The sequence below is a fragment of the Dreissena polymorpha genome, chromosome 8, assembly GCF_020536995.1.
Source record: "Dreissena polymorpha isolate Duluth1 chromosome 8, UMN_Dpol_1.0, whole genome shotgun sequence".
Taxonomy (NCBI): Eukaryota; Metazoa; Mollusca; class Bivalvia; order Myida; family Dreissenidae; genus Dreissena; species Dreissena polymorpha.
In genome coordinates, this window is record NC_068362.1 from 85,977,456 (window position 1) to 85,989,628 (window position 12,173).

The window sequence follows — 12,173 nt, forward strand, 5'->3', positions numbered from 1 at the left end:
TGAGGAAACAGTATTACTGAACATTAACCATGCTCTAATATAGCCATTATATGCATCTTTTGACGATTTTAAAACCTAAAAATTATAAAGCGTTGCAACGCGAAACGATTGAATAATTTGGAGAGTTCTGTTTTTGTCGTTAAATTTTGTGAAACTACGAAGATTGCTTATATAAGGTATAAAATACGTCACGAATTTGTACTCGGCGGAATAGCTCAGTAGGCTATAGCGTTTTTACTCCAGGACTCTGGCAGGACTCCAGGGGTCACTGGTTCGAAACCTGCTCCGGGCAATGTTCTTTTCCCTTTTTTAATTTTTTTCTTGATTTTTTACTGGAGCTTTTATGATCCAATGTTTACATTTATCAATATATAGCATTTAATGAATAAGTTAAAAAAATGCCAAAATCTGTGAAAAGGCCCCTTTAAAAAAAACTATTGACACCACCACCATCATTCTTTGTATTTGAGAGCTGGTCTTGCACATTTGAGACTTGCCTTGATCAGGACAACAACATCATGATCAATATCACTACCATCAAAATCATTAATGCCATCAGTGAGTGGGTCTTGGAAATATAACTGCTATACTTAACAAGAGCTGGCAGAAGACAGTGCTTGACAGTATAACCTAAGCCATCATGGGGATAAGTTCACATTCAATAAGGTCAATGTAATATAGTCATCTTCTAAGTAGAAGAGGACCATAATTAACATATTGATCGCTTATGTTTTAAAGAAGTTGTATGTTATAGATGATTCTGAGTTCAGGTATATTTTCCACAATCTATTGAATATTTGTAAAGACTTAAAACAAACTAATAAGATTTTATTTCAAGTTTGATAGCAAAAGCTTGGGTGGGATGGTCGGACAGTCCTTCGAAAATAAAATAAATATTTGTGTGTTGTTTTACCGTGTTTGAAAAAAAAATCTTTTTGGGTGGGGGATGGGGTAGGGGTGGGGGTCAAGAGAGTGGTATAATGTGGGGTGTGGTCATTTATTAGATGATCTTTCAAAAATAAGAAAAAAAGGAAAATATTGTAGGGGGGGGGGGATTCTGGGGTGGGGTGTGGGGGATGGTTTGGGTGGAGTCCATTGTGGTATGTCAGGTTAGTGTTGTTTTGTCAAAGTATGAATCAAATCTGATCATTAAAAGTTATGGCCATTTAAGCAAAATTTATTAATTTGACCTTGAGATTCAAGGTCATTCAATGGTTAAGGTCAAATTCAACTTGCCAGGTACAGTACCCTCATGATAGTAAGAAAGTATTTGAAGTTTCAAAGCAATAACCTTGATTCTTTAGAAATAAAGTGGTTCTTAACACAAAATTTAACAAAATATTAAAGTGACTAAGACAAAAAATGGCCCTAATTCCGTTTAAATACCAACCAGAGTAACTTGAACTGTACATTCCCTTTATGATAGTTAGCGAGTTTTCCAAGTCGGAAAGCAATAGCTATGATACTTAGGTAAAATGGACCAAACACAAATCTTAACCAAATATTCAATTATCTCAGTATAAAAGGGGCCATTATTCTATCAACATGCCAGTCAGAGTTACATAACTTGCTTGCACAGTTCCCTTATGAAAGTAAGTGTTGCAAGTCTGATAGCAATTGAAAGCTTTGATACTTTAGGAATAAAGTGAACCTAAACACAAAAGTTAACAAAATTTTAAATTTTCTAAATATAAAAAGGGAACATAATTCTAACAAACTGCTTGATACAGTTGTCTGTTCTTGTTTGAGGTGGTACGCAAACTTTAACATAGATTTATCAATAACATGCATATTCTTAGTGGAAAAAGGGCCATAATTCTTACAAAATGCTTGAAACAGTTTTCTGCTCTTGTTAATTGATTGGAGTCATGTCGGTTAAGATGTATGCAAAATATAAAAGCAAAATGTCAAGGGACATAGAAAATATTAGAGGTGGTACACAAACTTTAACATAGATTTATCAATACCGGGTAATATGCATATTCTAGGTGGAAAAAGGGCCATAATTCTTACAAAATGCTTTATACAGTTGTCAGCTCTTGTTTATAGATTGGGTATGTTCCAATTTATGACACAATTAAGTATTACGTGAAGTTGGAATAAGACGTCAATTTGGGAATAAATTGTGATTTTTCAACAGTGCATGATATGCAATTTTACATTCTGTATTTATTAAGTTTGAAATATTATCATTCAAATAGATACTTGCATATATAATAGCATCATTTAAATTGATTATACTACACTACACCACTGGATTTTTTATTGATTTTTTTTAATCCCCATAAAATAATACCTTGTCCTTGCAGTGCATGAATACATTTTTGAAATACATTAAAAGGGATAAAAATACAATCACTGTTAATAACAAGTCATGGAAAATTGCTTATTAAGCTTGAAGTATAGATAAAGTATTACAAAAATTAATTAAGATCATGAATAGTTTTGCTTGAGAAAATCATTAAAATGATGTCCATTCTCAATTTGATGTCTTATTCCAAATTCACATAATACAGTGTTCCACATATTATTTCATATTAACAATTACACTAATTGATAATTGATGTGTCATAAAACGATGAAATAATAAAACAATTGCCATTCAAATTTAAAGAAGTATGTTGTCATTAATGCCATTGCAACCACTTTATAATTTAAACAACTTTGTTGTAATTAATGGCATTACAGCCACTTTAATATTTTAATTGATTTATTGATACAAAATTGAAAAAAGCGGAACACGAAATGAATATTAATTCAGAAATCTGTATGGTCCTCAAATCTGTACCATATAGACTGCTAATCTGGGCCGTATAGTCCGCTAAGCTGGACCGTATGGTCTGGGCCGTATGATCAGAAAATGTTCAAATTCAAACAAGTATGTTGTCATTAATGTTATTACAACAACTTTTAATAAATGTATTAAATGTATTGATATATTATTGAAGGATGTGGGGCATGAAATGAATATTAATGTAGACATGGTTAACATCATTTGCTATCTGAGAGTTAGTCTAAAGGCTAGACATGTTGTACAATGTACACAACAACACTACCATCATCAACATTATTATAGCTACCTGAGAGTTTAGTCTCCAAAATATCTGATAGCTACACTTAATCAGGATCACAACACCTATACCCATGTCAATTTCATTTACATCACAATTGGTCTTTAAAATGTCACTTCTGAGCTTAACTATTTGTTAACAACCACAACCACCATATTCATCATTATTGCCAACTGCATAAGCAATAGTATTGTGAATCTTAAAGCTAGTTTAACGAGCAAAATGAAATTTACAAATGTCTTGCTACACATAACCATGAACAAACAGAACTACCACCATATTATTTTGTTCATTATTTTCATCTTAAGATATTAATTTGAACTGCCAGTTTTCATAAAGAAATATGCAACCTGACTAAGGGTAATTAATAACTTAAAATAAACACTATGATCACATCTGGGAGCTATTCTAGAAACCGTTACTTGTGGTTAATTATTGATCTGAGAAATTCAGGGAGAAAATGCAATTTTGAAATATCCTACCCTTCAAGAAGAATTGCTTTGCCTTAATTTTAATTGGTGACGCCTATTGACTATTTATACGATCAGGTCCCTTCATAAGCACAGGAAAAGTTTTCAAATTGAGAAAGTTCACTAAATCAACATATTCATTATCCTCCATTATTTTATGAAGAGTATTACTAACACAGTTTTAAACAAAATCAAATTTACGATAACATACAATAAATGTTGACAGCACTTTAAAAATCTGACTTGAACAATAGAAAAAAGCAAAAGAAATCAAGTTATTTATCTCTTAACAGAACAATTAATAGATTTCATTGGCCATTTGGTTCACCAATAAAAAATAAATATATAATCGTATAATTCTATGTTTTTTTAAGCTAACCTGTCAATATTGTTCTTTTTCTTAGTAGACACTTTATGACCCCTACCTTTATGGCAGAAAGGTCATCTAAGCCTTTTATGACAGGTCCCATGTTTTTATAGCATCTTCTCAGAGTCGTATGTTAACGAGCTCATCACTTGATAATTGTACCCCTATGACTGGGTCCATTTCCTGTCCACTGTACCAGATCTATACTTGTAAGTATGTAAGACAAAGATTAATTATTTTTATAACAAGATTTTAATTGTTTGCATAGCTGTTTTTTTATAAACGATAAACACAAAATAATGATAACAATTATAATCATATTAACATCCATATTACCTCTGAGCACTAAGAATATTTCAAAATCAATCCAAATATTTGTTTATTGTGTAATTTGTGTGGGTGAATTTGAGCATGTATTAAGTTTATTAGCAAGAACATGTAATTCTTTTATGAAAATGTAATTAACATAGGTAGTATAACCATAAATGATACATGACTGACAGTTATTATTATATTATATTTTAGTAATGGACTGAAGATGAACCAAATATTATACTTAATTTCTTTCAGCATTGCATTTACTGTATTTCTCCATGCATTATACTACTTATCCTTTTTTTCACAATTTCAAAGCTTAAGTTCACAATTGTTCATGGATAAAAAGGTTCAATGGTTTTATGGTTGTATGAGTGATAGTGTAACCATTGACAGGTTTCTGTGAATTATATGTATATAAATACATGACTGTCACCTGTTATTAATATATTATTAATAGGGTACGGACATTAGCCCTCTGGGACATTACAAGGATACGGTCTTGCATTCCTAACGAACATGTTTACATCATACGGCGCATGCGCAAAACCTGTTGTCTTCCTGTAAATCTTAACTGCCTCACGGTCTTGCAATTCTCACGCGACACCGGTATAATCCATTCAAGACTTTAAGGGTCAGTGATGGGTCAGTAAATCGTAGGGGAAGACGAAATGTACTATTATTAAACGTCTTATGTTGATAATACAGTATTCCTTTCAATGTATCAAATAAAAAGAATTTTAGGGAAAGTAATGAATGAAAAACTATTTGTAGATGTCATTTGCCTTGCATTGTGAGACAACAGTAGTATAGTGCCCATGATAGAAAGGAAATCGTTCAATTATCTAGCCAAACATGTGTGACATAGGCGGTCAGTCTATCTGAAAATCGTTCCTGAAAGCCAGAATAGGCTGCCGTTATTTGTCAGATTGCTATATATAACACAGAGTGACTTTAATTTTCTATCGGAAAGAATCTTGGTTTTATGTTTCATTAACAAGACGCAATGAGATCTTTAAAGACCCAAGTCACGCGAAGCTGGGACTTATGAAAAATGCTGCCAACGTAGCCCCAGTCAAGCCCTCGCAATCGCGCAGTATTATCAGGATATGCATTCTGAGGAGGATATGAGATACCACGAAACCTTGTGTGCTTTTTATAGCAGAGAGCGTAGCACCTGACCAGACTGCGCAAGTGCGCAGGCTGGGCTTGAGCTACGTTGGCCGCATATGTCACAAGACAAATTGTCGCATGACGCGGATGTAACAATTTTGTTTGTTTGTGTGGAAAGAAAACTGCGTCTTAATCAAATATCAAATGATGACGAAAAAATAAATTGATAATAAGCCAAGTGAGGACATGTATGGTGTGGCAACACGTAGTAAAAATTGTATCTACGAACACTATTATGTGGTTTAATATACATGCACTTCATTACAAACATTTCATGTCGAATAAACGTGAAGTAACGTTTAACGTTCCGCGTTTATTCGACCAACTCTAGAAAATGCAGATGTTATATGGGATAATTGTATTATGTATGAAAACATGAGTTAGATAATATTTTAACTGAATCTGCCCGCATTGTTTCTGGCTGTACCAGACTTGTGTCCTCAAGATAACTTTCTAACGAAGTTTGCTGGGAATCAAAAGAAGGTCCAAACACAAACTCATTCTGTACTGCAAAAAGGTCCAAAGTCCAGTATATGTGTCCACACTGTCTCCACACTCTGTATGTGAGCGATCTTTGAGATCGTTACGTAATTAATCCCACTTAGATGGTGTTCGGACTACGACATCCCTGAACCAAAATTCAATCTTGCTCTCAAAAACTGATGCTTAGAATGCACTTCCAGACGAAGCAAAGCTTGTTGATAACATATCTGATTTTAAAAGGCCCTGGATTTTAACAAACCTCGTAGTAATCCATTGGTTTATAACGGTAAGCGACGACAACAAGTGCTGCACACACGTTTAAGAACTAACTTTAGTTTTCTGAACAAACATTTATATGATAGAAATCTGGTTCCATCGCCACTTTGTTAATGCGGGAAAAAAATACACTACTCACTTTCTACAGGTCTGTTCTTTACATGCAACATTAAGATTAACTCTAGTGAGAACTATAGAATCAATACACGGATGTATCACTACGCACATTACTGTATGGAGATAATAATCTTTTCCTTATAGATAATTTTGCTGTGTTTGATGCAGTCCATAGTTTCATTCAAGGCTTAGGAATGTTCAGAATGGTATAACTATCGGTTCGCTATATTTCAACATTTTTTTTATATAAATAATATCGTTGATTCTAATTTCACCAACAGTTTTCTTTCTTAATACAGTGTTTTAGCATTTGTTAAACAACTTTTGTATCAATTATACTAAGAAATTTGTTTAACCTCGAATCAATATTGATTGTTTTGTGTTTAACATGCAATTACCATTAACTTTGTTTATAAATATATTACTGAGGAAAGGAACCCTACTAGCTTAGGTAACGTTCCAATCCAATAAAAATAAGATGATTATAACTTATGTTGTAAACACATTCTTGAAAAAATATTTTAAACACAACATTTTATGCGGTGGAATTGCGACTTTTCATTGAAAAAAAAAAACACAACACTATATAACCCTTTGTTTTTAATTTTATAACTGTAACAAGTAATTGTTCTACCTTTTTTTCAAGACATGATATACGCCGAATATCTATTTTAAAGATATACTTATTGTCTTGGTTAATTTAAACTAATCGACATATCAATTCAAACTATAAATGTATATAAAGGTTCCTTGATTAAATTGATAATTATATCCTGAAAATAACGTATACAACAACGTCTAATTGTGTAATATGCTTTTTTAAGGAATTAAAAAAAAAACTATATTCATATCTGACACGAAACAATAACCGCGAACGCATGTCACGCTAGATAACGTCAATGTCAACACGAACAAGATATATGCATGGCTGGCATACCGTCCGAAACCAATAAACGAATGTTGTGGCGTGTTGGTTTTCCTGTCGGCGTAACTTATCTTCTAAAACGGTGTGGAGAACGCTTGTTTCGGTATTCACGTAGTTGACATTAAGTGTTTGTTAGACATGTACAAATATTTCGAAATCAGCACGCATTCGTTATAATTTTTTAATTCTACAACATGACCTGTTTTACTTTAATTTTTCTATTTCTTTAAAAGCTTTCATTGAATTGTGTGATTTTCAAATTTTCAAATCATGTTCATGACTGACATATTAAACAGACAATTTTATCTGTATGTCGTATAATAATGTCGTATAATAACATTATAAGGCAATTCCGTTCTTAAATTTGACATAAGGAGACCGCATAATGTACTTACTAACAATTAGTACCTTTTCATTTAAGCGCAAATCGCACAAACGACGAAGGAACATTTTTCTTATTGTTTTTAACATATTGAATAGGAAGAAAGAACAAAGGAACAGTTTCGGATATTTTTGGCAGGCAAGTTTTATTTGTGAGCAAAGCTCACAAATAATGCAGACGCAATTTTGCAATTCAGTATGGGCTTAGCTACGGTAGGAACCGTAACCCATGACTGCCTGTGCGGAAAACGATGTTAAGACAACGTTGGCCAGTCTAGTGTTTATCATTGAAATCTGTACACGTTGGCTGCTTTCAGGGAAAACGGGGCTTAATGCATGTCAAATAATATTAGCCTGTGCACACTGATTAGCTGTATCAATGATTTCAAAACTAACAACAACACATCTCCACCTGTGCTTTAAGACACACTCTTTATAAATTTGAATGGGTTGTGGTCATTTCAAATTTGCGATATAAAAATCTATAACATAATTTTGAAAACTGAGTTGCGTCTAAGATACTAGCTTAAAGTCTCATTGCTGTGCCTAGATCGATTATAGAGACGGCGAAAATTGCTCACCAAACATAAATTTGAACAAATTTGTGAACGCATAAGTGTTATGACGTTTAACTGTGACGTTTTAACCGATCGAGTAAAATCACGCAACGTCAACGCAAACGTTAGTTACAACGTCAAAGTAGCAACTGAACTTAATCAGAATACATCAGAATATTGTCTATTGGTAAATATTTTCTCGTTATAATAATTACATAAATATTTGCAACTTTTTGCATAGTAATAAATTGGAAATATGTCATATTTTCCAAAATTTTGTAATTATATTCAAGGTAAAAGTGATGCACTTAAAATAATAAGAACAAACATTTTGAATTATTTCTTTAAGAATACAAAGTTCATTATTAAGCAAATGCTTTACAATTAATTGGAACGTGAATTGATACAGTGTTGATAACGATTAACCACTCTGAATTTAAAATCCCTTACTAAAAAGGCAGTATTTAACTGCTGCATAAATGTTAAACTCAGATATTCATACATTTTTGCGTTAAACATACTCTTAATTTAAATACGTCGGTTAATAATTATACATGTTATTGTTTATTTCAGGTACACAATGGACGCAAACACATTACAGTGTATACTTCGCAGCAAGTATAACAATCGATGAAAAGCTTCAGGCCGATGGCATATTCGTGGCACTCCTCGGTGGCACCGTTGAAGCCATTGGTCTGTACGGAATCGGGATTAGTGAGAGGTGCGTCGGCGTCGCCATCAATCTCCGCGGACCGCATATCGACTACGACCTGATGTCTCTCACACCGATAGGTTTGCTCGATGTCAAGTACAAAAACGCCAGCAGGATAATAACCATCTCCAGTCAGTTCAAAGCCAAACAGGCCTTTCAGCAATGCAGCAGTACCAAGGCTGCCGCAATAAGGGATGATTTCACCAACGCCATTGATTGCCTCATCTAAATCCGGCGGAGACATTTGGTGCAGCGCGTCACTTACCACTTCACCATCATCAGGCGCCTTAGTGGATAAAGAATATGAGAGGAACTCTCAGCGGGGCTTCCCAGGCGGGACCCTTATCATTTACAGGTGTCTGTCTCCGCAAAGGTCTCCCACAGCGGATGGAAGTTTCAGCTACATCTCTTTGCCCGATATTGTATGTGGACCAACCGATGCCAAGCACGCGGCGTGCCGTCAGCATGTTAAGAAGGGAGGCGGAAAACTACAACGGGCGAGGCATGGTCAGGGGTGATAACCCCAAAAAAGGTTAGGGTAAGGGTTAGGGTTAGGGGTCGGGTTAGGTTTAGGGTTGGGTTTAGGCTAACCCAAACCCTAACCCGACACCTAACACAAGTCCTAACCCTAACCCTAACCCTCTAACCCCCCTTGCGCAATACCATACCATGCCTCGCCTGTTGTCGTTTCCCGCCTCCCTGTTAAGAAAGGTCACAGTTTGGACTGTGTCGACGTGTCATTTGACAGCTTCATCAACTATAATGATACCAACCGAAATGCAATAACAGGTAGACCATACTGCTCACGCTACTGTTATTGGGGAAATTGGTGGTAAACTAACCAACGAGCTACGGACTGATGTGTCAAGCAAACCTTCTAGTCTAGCCGAGAGGTTCCTGCGCTTTTCTACTTGCTGCAGAAGCAAGCGTTGAACGTTTTTTAAATTGATGTTTTTTACTTGAGAAATTTCACATAATTGTTTGGTGCAATAAATTTTTTGCATAAACAAAGTCAATTGTGTTTGTGTTTATTATGTGATTGTACGAATTTTTATTATAGCAAAAACAGTATATCGAGCAAAATCTTAGAATGGGAACACTATCATTAAGCGAATTATCAAATTATAACGAAATATCAAATTCTCTATATATAAAAAACACAACATTTTGTTCAACAAAAATAAGTTTTTACTAATTAATATAGCAACACGCTAACCACATGTATCCTTGTCCATTTCAAAGTTGGTAGGATATATCATGGATATATCTGGGCCATATTCTTTCCAGCCATATGAGAATAAAACAAGACTTGAAATAATAGAACACTTACAAAAAAACTTGCAAGTCACACATAGCATTAATTAATTAACTTTAAGTGAACTAACATCCCAAACACATAACAGAACAGTTAGGTCGCCTTAACTTGTTTTCGTAAACTGGTTCTACGAGAAACAGTATTTCTGATATAATAAAAAATACTAACTCTTTGTCCGTAGCAAATATGATAAAATGTGGGGAAAAATGGAACACATAATTTCTAATTTAGCGAATATAATCGAATTGAGCAAAACGGATAAAAAATCAACCGGCATAATCAGCAAAACTAAATAAAGTGTACGCGCGAGCGTAAACATAAAAAGATATTAAGTACAAATCGCTTACCAAAGAGCAAGACCTTATTTTCACTAAGTAACTGCATCTTTGTCTCCTTGTCTATGTGGTAAATGGTATGGCCACATACGCTAACAGCGGATGCAATCAATGCAGATGTAAACTATGATGGTCGGAGTGAGTGTGCCCTCAGTGTATGTAAAAACCAGTCAACTCATGAAAATAAATACACAATGAATGAACCTAGGTGCTGAATTTCCCTCATACCAATAGTATGTGTTCTGAGATGATCGTCCCATAAAGTGCAATTCAATTAATGAAACTGGTTTCTGAAGATTTGTTTTATGATCGTATGCAAATTTAATTACATTGTAATGTGAAGTAATACTATTTATGTTGCATGGTTACATATCGCCATCATTTAGAGATCTTAATGCTTCAAGAGTCTCTCTTTAAAAAAAAATTATAAAAAAAGACAAAATAATAAAAGTATTACAAACACAAGTTGTATAAAAGTTGTATAGGTCGACGTCGAAGCCGCCAGAAGAAAAGCTGGATGGAAGATGTAAAAGAGTGGACATCCATTCCCATGGATGAATAACTCTCAGCAGCACACACCAGACCTGACTGGAGGATTCCTGTATCGCCGTCCATCATTTCAACCCAACGACCAAACCGGTCAAGTGATTGATGATGATGATACATTTAAAGCATCAAAATATGTTTACTTAGTGTCAGTCAGTATTTGTTTAGTTTGCTCAACTTTTTATGCTCATTATTTCAGGAACATTTTTAAAACGACCTATATTAATAAGAGACTTCACCCAAACGTTTGAGTATTTTGAAGATTTTCAATCAATGTCTTAACGTGACGGAGCATTTGATACCTAGTGCACATGTATATCACGATAAAAAAAGAAGAGACCAGTTGTTTCCATTTGGATTCGAACTCGGACCCGCGTTTTCACTATGCCAACGCTTAAATCACTTCAATCTGGCATGTGAGTGTACTTCTGCAGTTACGAAATCGTTTAAGCTATCAATATTCTTTTCTACCAAAACAACAGCAATAATCCAAATTATGTTATGGTATTGCGTTTTACATACTTTGTTGATTTTTATTTCAATTTCAAAGGATTATAAACAACTCGTAAAACAATGATTAAGTACATCACATGCCATTATTAATTTTTACGAAATACAGTCCCGGCTTACGAATAAACCCGTGCTTCTAAAGTTGAAGTATGTTCCTTAGTTCTAAGAATACCAATGTATACTTGAACCACCGAAGTAACATACGCTCAAATAAAAATTAAAGTTTCAAAAAATGGTGAAATAAAATTGAGCCGCGCTCTGTGAAAAGGGGGTTAAATGCATATGCATAGTGTCATTTCAGTTAAAGACAAAATTCAAAATGAAAATACAACACATAATTAACACTTTATTTAAAACAAAAAGAAAAATACAGGAAAACAGGTAAGTCAGTCTCCCGAACTAGCCTTTACATAATGAAAAAGTATAGAACAATTAATGTTAACTGATGAGCACAATACCACAAAATATTGTCATCTCATAATGACACAGGTTGTGCATTTAAGCGCCAGCAGTTATTACATACAAAAAATGAATACAATTGTTAACACTTACCGCATTTTAATGAGAGTAAACACCGTGAGGCTTAAAGGGGCCTTTTCACAGATTTTGGCACGTATTGA

The 12,173-nt window shown here is 34.1% G+C and overlaps 1 long non-coding RNA gene across 1 annotated transcript; it reads left to right on the plus strand.

Moving 5' to 3' along the window:
• The first annotated feature begins 8,267 nt into the window (after positions 1 to 8,267).
• LOC127840866 (uncharacterized) lies at positions 8,268 to 9,863 on the plus strand. Its single transcript, XR_008030608.1, has 2 exons — positions 8,268 to 8,322; positions 8,709 to 9,863. It is a non-coding gene; the product is annotated as an uncharacterized LOC127840866 (long non-coding RNA).
• The last annotated feature ends 2,310 nt before the right edge of the window (positions 9,864 to 12,173 follow it).